The sequence below is a fragment of the Eptatretus burgeri genome, chromosome 4, assembly GCF_056783735.1.
Source record: "Eptatretus burgeri isolate ZD-2024b chromosome 4, Ebu_testis_v1, whole genome shotgun sequence".
In the NCBI taxonomy this organism is placed as follows: Eukaryota; Metazoa; Chordata; class Myxini; order Myxiniformes; family Myxinidae; genus Eptatretus; species Eptatretus burgeri.
The window spans coordinates 102,580,422-102,595,283 of NC_140964.1; the positions used below are offsets into that span (position 1 = coordinate 102,580,422).

Below are 14,862 nucleotides of genomic sequence, written 5' to 3' on the forward strand. Positions count from 1 at the left end.
GCTTACACAGAATGGAGATATGAGGAGGAGTTTAAAGTTTTACAGACCTCATGTGTAAATCTGAAAAAAACTAGAAAGAGCAATCAGAGATTGCAGACCCTTGCCAGAACTTGTTTTGTGTGGTGCATTTTATGTGGTGTTTGTGTACTGATGTGTTCAGTAATTAATAAGAGACATGATTAAAACTGCCACTTTATAACTGCTGGCAGTGATGACCGGGTACCAAGACATCCCAATTTGATGCATCCCTGCTAAGATTGGACACCTGGCCCTGACCCATGACGTTTTTCATTATTATTCAATTGAATTTAGAATGGGATTAAAATAAGCTCCATTCAAAACAAATGGAAGACCAAATGATTTCAGACCTGCATTAGAGTCATTAGAAGGATCTCAAACAAGCAAAAAGCGAAGATTAAGTCATCAGGAGGAACCTGGATATGATTTGCATTTCAGCTGCATCTCCTCGACCCACAAACCCATCCAGGCACAGCCAAGTGAGCCTTTTTCAAAAAAAAAAGGAAAAAAAATAAAAAAGAACCCAGATCAAAAAATTCAATAATTCTGGTTGCCAGATCATTTGTCCGATCAAGTTGAAATTTAAAACATGTATTCCCCATCTCTATTACATCATAATAGTGAAGTTTCATGTCGATTGATTACGAAGTTGCAGAGAAAACGTTATTTAATATTTTTCTTCAATCCAATGTGGCTGCCAAGCCATGTGACCTATCAATTATTCCTTAATAAACTTGTTCACACAAGGCCTGGGGAAAATTTGTGTGAATTTTCCGCTCGATCTGTCCAGCTGTTCTGGAGAATATTTTTAATTAGGTTTTAGGGCAAATCCAATATGGCTGCCAAACCATGTGACCGATGATATCAAGGAAACAAGGAAATCCAACACAGGTGGAGGCCATTCAGTCAATCATGCCTGCACGAACACCACACTAATCCATCCACACAAGATCCAAGGAGGAAAATGCAAAAAAGTTTTTAATTAATCAAATAAAATTTTTTGTTCATTTGTTTCTATTTTGTTTTGTTTTTGAAGTTGTAGTTTTTGTATTCAATAATTTATTCCCTTCAGGGGGAGGGGAGGGGAGGGGATATGAGCTTGGTTAAAAACACACAACATCAACCACACAACCTCCCTTGACAAGACCCCCACCAACAGCACTCCATACACATGCACACAATCACCCATCAATGCCCAAACTACTTAAAAGTCCTGTCAACATCCCCATACCCCTCAATCTCCGTAACTTCTACATACCAATCTAATTCTAATTTAAACTTATCTACTTTTTTCTGCTGTCACTACCTTTCCAAGGAGGCCATTCCATGTATTAACTATTCTCTGAGTAAGTCCCCTGCCTTGCTGCCGTTTTAACTCTCCTCTTCTTTACTCTCAAGCTATGGCCCCTGGTCCTATCACTGTCCACTCTGTTGAATAATTCACCTGCACTTATTTTATCTATACCTTTCATTATGTTAAACATTTCCATCAGATCTCCTCACAACCGCCTCCTTTCTTGTGGATAAAGCCCTGTCTCCTTTAGCCGCTCCTCATAGGTGAGTCTAGCTGGGCCCGGAATTATTCTAGTAGCCCTGCACTGAACCCTCTCTATGGCATCTACTGTATGTCCTTCCGGAACTGTGGTGACCAGAACTGCACACAATATTCTAAATGTGGCCTCACGAAATTCCTGTACAAAGTTAACACCACCTCTTTTGATTTATAATTGATCCCCCTACGAATACAACCAAAAACCCTCTTTGCTTTACCTATAGCTGCGTGGCATTGTGCTGCCTGCTTACCTCCTGTATCTATTACCACCCCCAGATACTTCTCCTGTGTAACGCTCCAAAATTAACCATTGCATCCAATAAATCTCTATTTTCATTATTCTTTCCCATCCCCAACACCCCACACTTGCTCAGGTTAAATTCCATCTGCCAACCTTTTGCCCAATCCATGCAAGTATCAATACTTTCCTGAATCTGATCACCACCCACTCTGCTATCCACCTCAACCCCAAGCATTGTGTCATCTGCAAATTTGGAAAGCTTACTCTTTACCCCATTGTACAAATCGTTGATGTAAATAATGAACAGCAATGGTCCGAGTACTGATCCCTGAGGTACCCCGCAACTTACATCCTCCCAGCAAGACATCCTCCCACTCAGTCACTCTTGGCTTCCCACCACAAAGCCAGTTTGCAATCCAATTAGCTACCAGACCAGCCACTCCACAAGCCCTCACCTTGGCTAACAACCTCCGATGTGGTACCTTATTAAATGCCTTCTTAAAGTCAAGATATACTATGTCCACTGCCTTTCCATCATCCACTCAATCAGACACTGCTTCATAGAACTCTAAAAGATTTGTTAGACAGGAACTACCTTTGGTAAACCCATGCTGAATTCCTTAAATTAGTTTGCACAGTATTTCTTTAAAATAGTTCCTCATCTGGTCCCTAATTAATGTCTCCAACACGTTCCCCACAACTGAAGTCAAACTAACAGGTCTATAGTTTCCCAATTCTTCTCTGGATCCTTTGTTAAATAATGTTGTTACATTTGCTACTCTCCAATCCTCCGGTACCTGTCCTGAGTCCAAGGAACAATTGAAAATATCCGTTAACATCTCGCTTACCTGCTCATCCACCTCCATCAATACTCTCGGGTGCATATTATCTGGACCCGGAACCTAATCTACTTAGATTACCTAGCTGGTCCTTTACTTCCTCCACTACAACCTGAATCTTCTGTAAAAGCCATTCCTCACCTCCTTGATAAATCCTCTCAGCTATTGGCAATTCTACTGACTGTTCTTGTGTAAAAGTTGAAGAAAAATACCTGTTTAATAAGCCTGCCATCTCACATTCCTCACAAACCACTCTCCCGGTGCTATTCCTCAATGGTCCCACACTGGTCCAAACCTGTTCTTTTCCACTGATTTACTTAAAGAAAGCCTTGCAATTATGTTTAATATTCTTAGCCATGTCCTTCTCAGATTCTCTTTTGATTTTCCGAGTTATTTTCTCAACTTGCCTCTGTTTACTCCGATAGGGTTATAAATCTAACTCCAGTCCTGATATTTTATACCTAATGAATGCCTTCTGCTTCTTCACAGCATTCCTTATCTCACCACTCAACCACCCTGACCTCTTCCTGCTTCTAGTTTTACACCTCATTGGAATGTACTTACTCTGCACTCTACACATTTGGTCCTTAAATGTTTCTCATTTCTGTAATGCTGATTGTTCTGTTGTTAGAGTCTCCCAATCTACATCACCCAACTCTCTCTTCGTACCCTCAAAGTTCGCCTTCCTGAAATCTAATAGCCTTACCCTACTATACTGAACTCTAACCTTTAATAGAATCTTTGCACACACAATGTTGTGGTCACTTGCTCCTAAATGCTCCCTGACCTCCAACTCCTCAACCATATTGGGATCATAACTTAAAAAGAGGTCTAACACTGCACTCCCCCTTGTGGGCTTATCTACCAACTGGGTTAAAAAGCAATCCTGGACTAAAACTAGGAAATCCTCATCTGCTCTGCCCTTTCCTTGTTCTTGGACCCAATCTATCCCTGGCAAGTTAAAATCCCCCATAATCAAAACTCTTCTCTCACCACATGCCCTTTTGAATTCTTCATGTACTCATCCTGCCTCCTCTTCCTTCCCACCCAGAGCCCTTTAAAGCATCCTACCAGTATCTTACTGTTTTTACAATCTCTAATCTCTACCCATGCAGAATCCTCAATATTTATTCCTTCCTTAATGTCACCCCTTTCTCTTGGTGCAATGCTGTCCTTTATCAAGATTGCTACTCCTCCTCCTCCTATTCTCTCCTTCCTATCACACTGATACACCTTGTAGCCATCTAATCCTGTCCTCCAGTTACTCTCCTCCTTAAACCATGTCTCACTCACTGCAATTATATCGTGCTCCTCGCTATCTATTTTGGCTTCAAGTTCTTCCATCTTATTATTTAAACTTCTGGCATTGGTATGGAATATATTTAACTTTTTCCTTCCTGAAATTCTATTTTCCTGCCTGGCCTTACTCATCACAATTACATCATCCGTTCCTTCCTTAATACCTTCCCCACCCTCTGCTGACCGAAAAAAGCCTGAATTCCTTCCTCAATTCCCACTGCAAGCCTTGCTGCCCCCTTTCCATTTAACATATGGCCATCATTCCGGAAACACTTCCTTTATCCCCTGAATGATTCCCACTGCTTCTTAAATGTAAAACCTTCCTCCCTACACCATTCTTCCAGCCATTGGTTGACGTCTGTTGCTCTGCTCATATTTTATAAAATCGTTTCCTAATCTTGGGAGAATCGCAGAAAACATGACCTCACAACCCTTAGCTTTCAGACGCTTACCCAATAACCTGTATCTATTTTTCAAAACCTCTGAGTAAACTTTTCCTCCATCATTCGCACTGAGGTGGACCACAACCAACTTCTTCCTGCCATGACCCGATAAAATATCGTTTACCCTTTCTTAAATGTCCTTAACTCCTGCTCCTTCAAAACTGCACATAATTCTATATCTACAATCCTTCCTGCAGAATTAAGAATCTACATATTTAATTGTCTCATCACCCACAAAACTGTCTCCCAGACCTCATGTTGACCAATTTCTATTTCGGCACCTCCACCACTGTCTGCACCCGCTGCACATCCGCCACCTCTGCCATTGCTTGCACCCTCTGCATCTCCGCCACTGCCTGCACCCGCTGCACCTCCACTACTGCCTGCACCCGCTGCACCTCCACTACTGCCTGCACCCACTGCACCTCTGCCATTGCCTGCACCCACTGCATTTCTGCCACTGCCTGCACCCGCTGCACCTCCACCACTTCCTGCACATTTTGTGTGAACCTTTTGTTCCTCATGGATCGGCGGTCATACGTGTACATTTTTGCCTCGATCTGTTCAGTCACTTCAGAGAAGAAGATTTTTGAAGGTTATTTTTTTTTTGAAGGTTTTATAAAAAACAATATGGCTGACGAATTATGTGACCGAAAACGTCAAAGGTTTTTCTGTGGACCATTTTATCCTGAGATGACCCTCAAAAATTATTTTCATACTGATCAGATGTAGTGTTCTACATATTTAATTATAACATCACAAAAAAGGCACCAATGATGTCATAAAAAATGACACTTAATCCCCATGAGTACTTGCCATGTACCAAGTTTCAATTTTTTCCCCTTCATCTGGTTTCAGAGATTCAGAGGTCCAAATTTTTCCCATTTGGCTACCACACCACACGACCTATGACATCATAATTATGATTAAAACATTCTACATGAGTAGTCGCACCTATGGTGAAAATTTTGTCTCAATCCGACAAGCGGTTGCAGAGAAAAACAAAAAAATTCTGTGTGGACAAACAAACAAACAGACAGAAAGACAGACAGAGATACAGACCCAAATGCAATACCCTCTCCTTCGGCGAAGGTAAAAACATACTGCACCTCCATTCTTCCAGCCTCTTTGTTCTGTCCACAGTCATGAAGTTGGAGGACACAGTTCGGTTTACCGACTGCCAACCACACAATGTCCTTGTCGACATAGCCACTGAGTTACCACAACAATCGTATGCCACCTTTAGGCCATCTGGTGTGCCCGTGCGACATTGTGGAGGGTGCTGTACAGACTACCAGAGGAAGTGCACATCCGTGTGTAGCAGCAACATGAGCATTGAGGTGTGTGTTACCTGTAGCGTCACCGAAACATCATATAGATCTGTTACCGACCTTCACGGTTCGGTGCAGATAATGTGTACAAGGTCGAAGGTCATGGAAGAGCAGGGTGATGAAGAGTAAAACGGCAAGGAAGTGATGGTGGGGACTGGGGTCACAAATGGAGGAATGAACAAAGTGCGAACATTAACCTGGAAGGAAGAGGGCTGGGTTAATGGGGATAGAAAGGATTGTGAGTAGGAATTGGGGATGACATGAGGTGACCTGCATGCTTGAAGCCCTGGAGGGAAGATGGGGATTACCTGGCTCTTGAAGGCAGGTCCACAAACGGAAGAAAAGAGGAAGAAAAGAGGTGAAGTGCACTGGAAGCCTGGAAGGGGTCACTGGGAAGAATCCATGCATCCAATAATTCCCTTAGAAGGTCTTGAGACTTGTGAGAGAGCAAATAATTCAAGGTGCTGAATGGGATGCAGTGGAGGTGGAAGGGGTCTGGAGGTGGAGCAGTGGGGATGGAAGGGCTCTGGGGTGGAACGATGGAGATGTAATGTGTCTGGAGGTGGAGCAGTGGGGATGGAAGGGGTCTGGGGTGGAACGATGGAGATGTAATGTGTCTGGAGGTGGAGTAGTGGGGATGGAAGGGATCTGGGGGTGGAGCAGTGAGGATAGAAGGGGTCTGGGGTGGAGCAGTGAGGATGGAAAGGGTCTGGGGATGGAGCAGGTATGGATGGGAAGGGACTGGAGGTGAATCAGTGGGGATGGAACGGGTCTGGGTGAAATGATGGAGATGTAATGTGTCTGGGGGTGGAGCAGTGTGAATGGAAGGGATCTGGAGGTGGAGCAGGTGGGGATGGAAGGGATCTGGGGGTGGAGTAGTGGGGATGTGAGAGGTCTGGGGCGGGTGCCATGGGGATGGAATGGGTCTGGGGGGTGAGCAGTGTGGATGGAAGGGGTTTGAGGGTAGAACTGTGGGGATGGAAGGGGTCTGAGGGTGGAGCTGTCGAGATGGAAGGGGTCTGGCGGTATAGAAGTGGGGATGGATTGGGTCCGGGTATGGAGCAGTGCGGATGAAACGGGTTTGGGGGTGGCACAGTGGGGATGGAAGGGTTCTAAGGGTGGAGCTGTGGGGATGGAAGGGGTCTGGGGGTGGAGCAGTGCGGATGGAAGGGGTCTGGGGGTGGGGCAACGGGGATGGAAGGGGCCTGAGGGTGGAGCAGTGGGGATGGAAGGGGTATGGGGGTGGAGTAGTGGGGATGGAAGTGTTCTTGGGTGGAGCAGTGGAGAAGAAATAAATGGGGCAAGCACATACATCATCAGCACCTTCAGCACTGCCAAAAATAATCATATCCCCTCATAACCGCCTCCTTTCTAGTGTATTAAGCCCTGTCTCCTTCATCCGCTCCTCATAGCTGAGTCGAGCTTGGCCCAAAATCAATCTATTAGTCATGCACTGAACCCTCTCTTTGGAATCCATGTCCTTCCGGAATCTATGTCAGGTTTGTTGATTCAGTTTCCTTCACGACATTTCTGCCCCACACCCCACTCCACCACAACGAATCTAATGCTGCTGTCATTGAGGGTGGCAGGCTTAACCTATAACCTTAAAGAGGTTATAGAGATACACTCATGACTCAATGACAGAAAATATTGTCTCCCAGAAAAGCCACCGAAGTTCCTTTTGGTCGGGCTCTCATGTTCATCTCAGCATAGGGAAAATACAGGGGGGAAACCTTCCCTTGCATGTCGTGCAAATTGATGAGCAGAGGAGTTGTGACACCAGCAAAAACAGACACCCGGTTTACATGGATGTTGAACCAGAAACACCTGTTTTGATGTATGGAGATGAGAAAATCCTTTCTCCTCCTCCTTTTCCAGCAAAACGTGCTCCCAAATTTAAAATGCAATGACGTGTTGGAAATGAAGTCCAGCTGATGATTACTCCATCATAGTTTCTCCAGCGGTTGGTGAAGAACGAAGGATTTATTGGTGTTGAGCCGCTGCAGCTTTAGAATGGTGTCGAAGATGGCAAGCAGAAGAGACTCGTTTATTGTCGTCGTGGTTGTTTTGCCAAACAAACAAAATCCACTTCACTCAATAGTCTTGGGAATGTCGAACAAAAATCACTATTAAATATTGACATGTTGAGTGACTCGTATGCCTGCTGTTGGCTTAATTTTTAGGGTGGTGGGCTTGGGATCCTGGGATCCTGAGTTCAAATCCCACTCGGATGTTGAATTAATACCAGGTGGGGTTGACTCTGCCTGCCATCCTTCTGAGGTCAGCAAAATGAGTGCCAGCATGCTGGTATACTGTGTCGGAGTGGCGACCCGTCCAGAACTGTGCCCAATAGCCCAGGAGACTGCTTAGGCAGCACCAACGCTCTGGATATAGAGTATGGTCCCAATGGATGGATGGATGAGTAACTCGTGAATAAGGATGAGAAAAAGGCTTGCAAGTAAAGGTGTGCAAGCTTCTAACATGTCATGATGATGATGAGCTCTCATTTGTACTGGCCTTCCAGCATCCCTTGCGTTGATTGGCTCTCTGGAAGGATGCATCTGATTGGCTACGAGAGTTCACGTGTTTGCTTTATTACTAATATTCGCAAAATTAAAAAAACAATGAATTAATGAGTAAAGAAAAATTTATGAGTCACTACAGGCAGTTTAAACTCTGGGGCGGAATCGTCTCTCAACTCTTCTGGCCTGGATGGTGAGCATGAAGACCGTTCGCTCATCTTCCCACCACTCGCGGCTCTGAGTCGCATCTCCAATGGAGCGAGTGGCGACCCATCCAGAACCCATGTGGGTCACCGGATGTCACAAGTCTCGTGAAGTGTGAGGAGCCACCCGTGTCATAACACCAGGGTCTAAACCCGGGCCAGACGATCTTGGTGCCCCCACCAAGAGCGCTGCAACCTAATCCGATCCCATCCCACCGAGTGAGTGGACCACAATCATGGACCGAGCCTGCAATCTTTGCGACATGTTCCGGAGCGGGTCGCTACCTGGCTGCAGCTGTGAGCAGTCTCCCACTGTCAGGTGCAGCGCTGGAAGTGGTGACCGGGACGCACGTGGTTCATCCCGATGGACATTGCCCTGAGCAATACTATGCTGACACCCTGGCGGAGATGTCGGATGATCCACACAGCAGTGCCAAAGGTGGCCAGGGGAGCCGAATACTGCTCTCGTTGCTTCATTGTCCAATATCACACTGTTCAACCTGCATTTGGGGCACGACCTGGTCCTACAGCCTGGGTCCGGGATTGCATTCGATACCGCAAGAAAGACCGGTGCAGATTATGACGAGCCCGGGATGTTAGTGGAGTCCCCTACTGACTCACGGGTCATGCTTTACTTGGAGTCGACCTGGCTCCACCTGCCACCAGTCCCAATACAATCAGGCTCTACCCTACAATGTGCGCCAGTGACTGCTGGTGGTGGAGGCATAGGAGGTCCACTGGGTTGCACCAACTGTCATGAGTGCCTGGAGGACACTCAGTCCATGCATGGCCTGTCCGTGGCTGTGCGTGAGACCATCAATATGCAGGACATGGAAGAAAAGGTGTTGGTTTGTCCGAGCAGACAGGAGTGTCCCCGAGTTATGTTCATCAACACCGTGACCATTGTCGGGAAAGAAAAGGAAATGGAGCACAGAGTTTAGATATAATAAAATATAGGGGCAATACCCTTGGTTCACTCACCTGGTAGAATAATGATACTGAGGAGGAAGTCAATGTGGGATGGAATCAGCAAAATGTACCTACCAATGAACCAATGTTACAGCAAATTCCGATTTGGGGAGCAACCACCGCCCCCCCCCCGCCCCCTTAAATCCCCCCCCGACTCCGATTTTTTTAAATAGCATGAACAAACGTTGGTACATTGCGGGTGATGAAGCTTATGGCGAAGTTTCATTGAAATTGCATATATGGTTTCAGAGAAGAAAGCAAAGACATATTTTGGGGATAACCCCCGTCGACCCCGAATTTTTAAAATGTCATGAACAATGTTTGGTACAACACGGGTGATGAGGTTTGTAGTCAAGTTTCATCGGAATTGTGTGTGTAGTTTGGAGAAGAGAGCAAACACGTATTTTGGGGGTCAAAACCCTCCCATAGACCCCCTTAATGAGCGTAGATTTTGATGCGGTCAATACACTTTGGTAGGTCATGGGTGATGAAGGTTGTGATCAACTTTCATCGAAATTGGGTCGAGTTTCGGAGAAGAGAACAAATACGTATTTTGGGGTGGTTCAACGCCCGTCAGGACGTACATCCTTTAATGAATGCAGATTTTGATGGGGTCAATATAATTTGGTACATTTTGGTTGATGAAGGTTGTGATCAAGTTTCATCGAAATTGTATATGTAGCTTTGGAAAAGAAAGCAAATACCTATTGGGGAGTGGGGGGGGGCAGGGGATCAACCCCCCCCCCCATAGACCTCCTTAATGAGCGCAGATTTTGAATCGATCAATACACCGTCGTTAGGCATCAGATATGAAGCTTGTGGCCAAGTTTCATCAAAATTGGGTGTTTGGTTCAAGCGATAATGACTGAAGTGTTTACAGACTGACTAATTGACTCACTGACTGACTGACTCACTCACCTACAGATACTGCTTGATCGCATCAGCTCACCTAAACTAAAATTGATTATGTTTTGTTACCTCTGAGGGCTAACTGCAGACAGAAATCCATATAAACATTCAGGTGTAGTTGCATCATGATATGTGTGAATCGAAAGAAATAGTTTGAATGAATTTGCACATGTATGTTTCAAGTGATATTTTAAACACAACTTTCATATTTGCTCGTTGTGAAGAAAAAGTGACAAACAGAACTCTTCTCGAGTTAAAAAGTCACAAATCATTTTCTTGATATTCATGTTGTGCACGATACTCTGTTGTCATGTATATATATATATATATATATATATATATATATATATATATATATATATATATATATATATATATATATATATATATATATATATATATGTACGGTCAAATTTATCTGCATAAAATATTGTTGGAGCGGTTTGACTGGCCAAAACTGAAGTTTGATTCCAACTCCGACTGCTATTTTAATGCCACGCGTCCTGGTCTTTGATAGCCGAATGTCAGGGGGCGTTAAACCATGGCCACGCCGGCCAGACAGATTGTAACTCCGAAAAGGGTCCCGGGCCTCTGATGCTGTGTTACCTACTTGTGAGGTCTTTGAGCCGCCCAAGCATTATGCGTTAGTGCTGCAGGCTGTATACGATTTCAGCCCAGTGGGACTTTGGTCTTGCATATGCTCGATAGAGAAAGAGCTAACTGTTTGGCCAATTGTTCGTCTTTGGATGATGCGATCGCAAAGGGTCATGCACAAATAAACCAGGAGACCATGTGATTCAAACAGGGTTTGTGTCTTGAGAAATAAAGCACAATTAATAATAATAACTAGACATCTGCGATCACAAAGCAATCACCAGGCTTAACCTCGGCGATCACTCGCCACTTACCCTTTGCCCACAATCAAATGATTGCCTTTTTTTCGGACCATGAAATGACCATGACCTTTAATATTTCTGGATAGAGTGTAAATTATGAAAATATGTCCCCATCCACAATTTATCCACAAAACTCAACATCATGGAAATTGGAGGAAAAGTATTCAAGTTATTACCAAAAAGGTGTTTTTTGTTAATTAGGTCAAAATCCGAAAAAGCAGGTCATGGACAGCAATCAAATATCTGGCGCACATCTTCAGTGCAGATCAACTATTATGATGCAAGACCATCTTGGTAGGCCAAGTGTTCTTTGAAACTCCGCATTGGCAAAATTGTGCGGACAAAAAAAACACCTTTTTTCAGTCCGCCATTTGACCTTGACCTTTAACTCGGAGAGGTATGATGTAAATAAAGCGTAAACGCACCTTGCATAAAACTCAACACCAGGATATCTCGAGAGGGCAATTTCATTCTGATTTGACAAACCGTAATTGAGTTTTGGTGAAAAATGTTAAAATGTCTATAATTGGGTCATGACCTCAATTACGTCAAAGTCAAAATATTACATCAAGCCTGCATAGTTTCTATTCCCATTATCGATGCAAAATTTCATTCGGAAAGTCCCAGCTGGCTCCGAGATACAGCTCAGAAATTGATACAGTTCAGAAATTGGGAATGCAGGAAGAAAACCAAAAACAAAAATTAAATGGTGGTCTAGTATTCCTCAGGGTCTAATAAACTCTGGTATAACACTAAAAATTGGAGTGCTAATTATATAAACAAACCCGACAACAGAAAAAAGCCTCCCCGCCCCCACCACATTCTACTGCGGAGGCTGAATAATGATAATAGCATAATAATATTGTCAAGGAGATCGCCTCGGATAACTTTGAGAGGCTGAGCGTTTGTAAATAGATCACGGACACCATCCGCAACACTCACCTCTGGCCAGTGTCGGTTTACCATACCTGTGAGATGCAGCAGAAGGGGAAACGTTCTGATGGCTGCGCAACGGAAGTTAATTGGCCGAGCAAACCAACGTTATGTGCCGTGTCCTGTCGTTAAGCAGAGACCAATCAACGCTTTGCTAACTCTACACCCTTAGGAACCCAGAGGTATTTGGATGCGTCCTTTGACCTGGCTGTGCCAAATTCTCTGCTAAACCAGTCAAGAAAGAAACTAGGACAGTATTAATTATGTGGTGTTGTGTAGGAAATGGATCGAATCCAGAGTGCAGAAAGGAAAAAACATATGTTAAAGCTGACGAGCATTCGCAATGCATATCTGCCCATATGAATACAGTATATATATATATATATATATATATATATATATATATATATATATATATATATATATATATATATATTATATTAATACGCTAAGCCATATTTTGTGGATGTATCTCCTCCGAAACTGCCGCACGGATTGTCGTCACTTTCGGCATGTGGGTGGTCTGTGGTCTAATGTACAGCATGGGCTATGTGAGATCACGTCAGATGGACAGGTTTGGGAATTTTTGGCGCTTTTCTAATTTTTACATTCATTTGCATGGCGACGTGTGACGTCACCGCTGAGAGGCGTAATGACGTCATGACATCATCGGTCATTCGCTGACGTCATTCCGTCTGTCTTCGACAGACCATTACCGCTGAGAGGTGAAATGCCACTCTGAGAAAACAGCATCTGCAATGAAAACCCTCTTCTGCACATGCTGACTACCTCAGAAGGTGCATTTGACACAACAAAAATGTAACAAGAAACATTGTATATAAAGAAATTCTGTAAATCACATTGTGAACACTGGATATATTGACGTCCTAATGAACTCTCACTCTAGAAACTTCACGCGGAGCGCGGGTTTGGCTCGTGTTTTTTAAAATGTAAAAACATAAAGGGATGAAATCTCAAAAAAACAACTAAACAAGGTTGGAATGACACCACATTACAATACCACATTGCAATGCCACATTGCGACACCACAATCCTCTTCTGGTTTAGTATCACAATATCTGTTGACATGTTACTTTTTGTGGGGATGTGATGAAACAACGTCGAAAGATATCGTGATGCTAAATCAGAAGAGTATTGTAGTGTCGTGATGTGGTATCGTATTGTGCTGTCATTATTCTTCATCCATCACAATCCCACAACAAAAGTAAAATGTCAAAAGATATGATGGTAATCCAAAAGAGGATTGTGGTGTTGTATTGTGGCATCATGTTTGCCGTATTTTTTTTTTAATTTTTCGAACCATTCCGACATTTTACTCTCGCTGAGGGAGTGGGAATTATGCTTGGGTCCACTTGTTTGTTACTTTCAAAATCGAAGATATTTTAAGTATATCGGTCAGCCAATTTTGTTATGCTGTGTTTGTTTATCACCGACAGGTCACAATTTTAAACCGATCTTCACGAAACGTCACCACATCGTAGAAGCCTTTTTCTTTTTTAGGTCAAAAAGTCAACATAGGCCCAAGGTCACCAACTAAGGTGGTATTTCTAAATTCCTCAATTTTCATCCGATTGACCTGTGATTTGAAGAGGATATATATTTTAGGTCGCTAAATTAAACCAGCCAATTATTTTGGAGGTCAACATTGACCAATAGAACAACTTGGGCCGAATTTGTGAAATTGTAAATTTTAATCCGATTGACTTGAAATTTGAAGAGGAGTTGCATATTTGGTCATTTAATTCAACCACCAATTATTTTTGAGGTCAAATTTGTTTTATGGATTTTGCAATATCATGTTCTGCACGACGTCTTCTTCTTGTTTGTTTGTCTGTGTGCAGGATATCTCAAGAAGTTGTGGACGGATTCGGATGAAACTTGGTCGACAGGTTGTGTGTGTAGCAAGGACGAATTAATTAGATTTTAGTGAAGATCTGAATCTGTATCTGGATATGAGAATGAATTAATTTTTAAAGTGATTCTTCACCATTGAGAGATAGGGTCAAAGATGATATAGTCATGTATTGCATGATATTTCAAAAACGTAATGGGCCCAAAATACTCTCAAGGATAAGGCATTACGTGGAGGAGGTATGCGCTCTCCCGATTGCCCTTCTAGTTTTGAAATGTTTTTATGGGACCAAGCATACAAATGCTTGGTCTCCTATTGGTATCGGTATTTTCATTATTGCTCTTTCTGCAAATTTTTGTGAAAGCTGTAGCATCGGCACTGCTGCTCCGATTCAGTTGAAACTGCACAGGAATGTCGGGGCAAATGGGAACTGATTAATATTCTTTCTGAGTTTGATTTTGCAATCACCATGGCAATCAGCAAGGTTTTAACCGAAAACTTCAAAAACTTTTTCTGAAACCACAAATGTTATTGATTTGATCCTTGTCAGGTTATGATCGACGACCCATGGTGCAAAAAAATTGTATAAGGTGATGTCATCAGTGAAGCGGTTGGCCAACCACTGACGTTAAAAAAAATATCCGATTAACGTGAAGCATTTTTTTTAATGGCATCTAATCACCATACAAACTTGAATTTGAAATTTTGTTTTGATCGGTCACATGGTCTGGGAATGAAAAAAAAATGATTAAAATTGAGGATGCCATAGGTGACAATCTTGGAGGACTTTTCCATGTTGGTGTAACGAAAACAAAAGCTATTTCTCCAGCACTG

The 14,862-nt window shown here is 43.2% G+C and overlaps 1 long non-coding RNA gene across 1 annotated transcript in view; it reads right to left on the reverse strand.

The window, feature by feature from the left end:
- The window catches only part of LOC147028785 (uncharacterized), a 213,919-nt gene that overhangs the window by 22,426 nt on the left and 176,631 nt on the right, over positions 1 to 14,862 (reverse strand). The window lies entirely within an intron of this gene.